Source organism: Penaeus monodon, chromosome 32, assembly GCF_015228065.2.
Source record: "Penaeus monodon isolate SGIC_2016 chromosome 32, NSTDA_Pmon_1, whole genome shotgun sequence".
Classification (NCBI taxonomy): Eukaryota; Metazoa; Arthropoda; class Malacostraca; order Decapoda; family Penaeidae; genus Penaeus; species Penaeus monodon.
Genome location: NC_051417.1, coordinates 21,431,133 through 21,431,511, shown reverse-complemented (window position 1 = coordinate 21,431,511; position 379 = coordinate 21,431,133).

Here is a 379-nt window from a genome sequence, read left to right as displayed (position 1 = left end):
AGTACAACCACAACATTACAAACAAAACTTAAGTCAAACTACGTTCGAACTAGAAGCGAAAAACAGAACAACTTAGAAACAAAATAATTTCGAAAAAAGGTATATAAACACCCCTTACCTATTCATACCCAACATCTGGAGAGGTGTTAGCCATGTAACATGTCTTCAACACGTTTGAAGTCGACTTTACACACCGGGGATTTATATAACGGGCCTCCTCCTTGAAGCGGCCGACAGATGCACACCGAGACAGGAGGAGGGATCACGTTTTGGAATACGCATTATCCAATTAGGAAGTTCAATCTGTCTTAAGTGGGGGCCTTAATCGTCGGCACTTTAGGGGAGACTCAGGGTGCTCGGCGAGTGAGCGATGTCTACT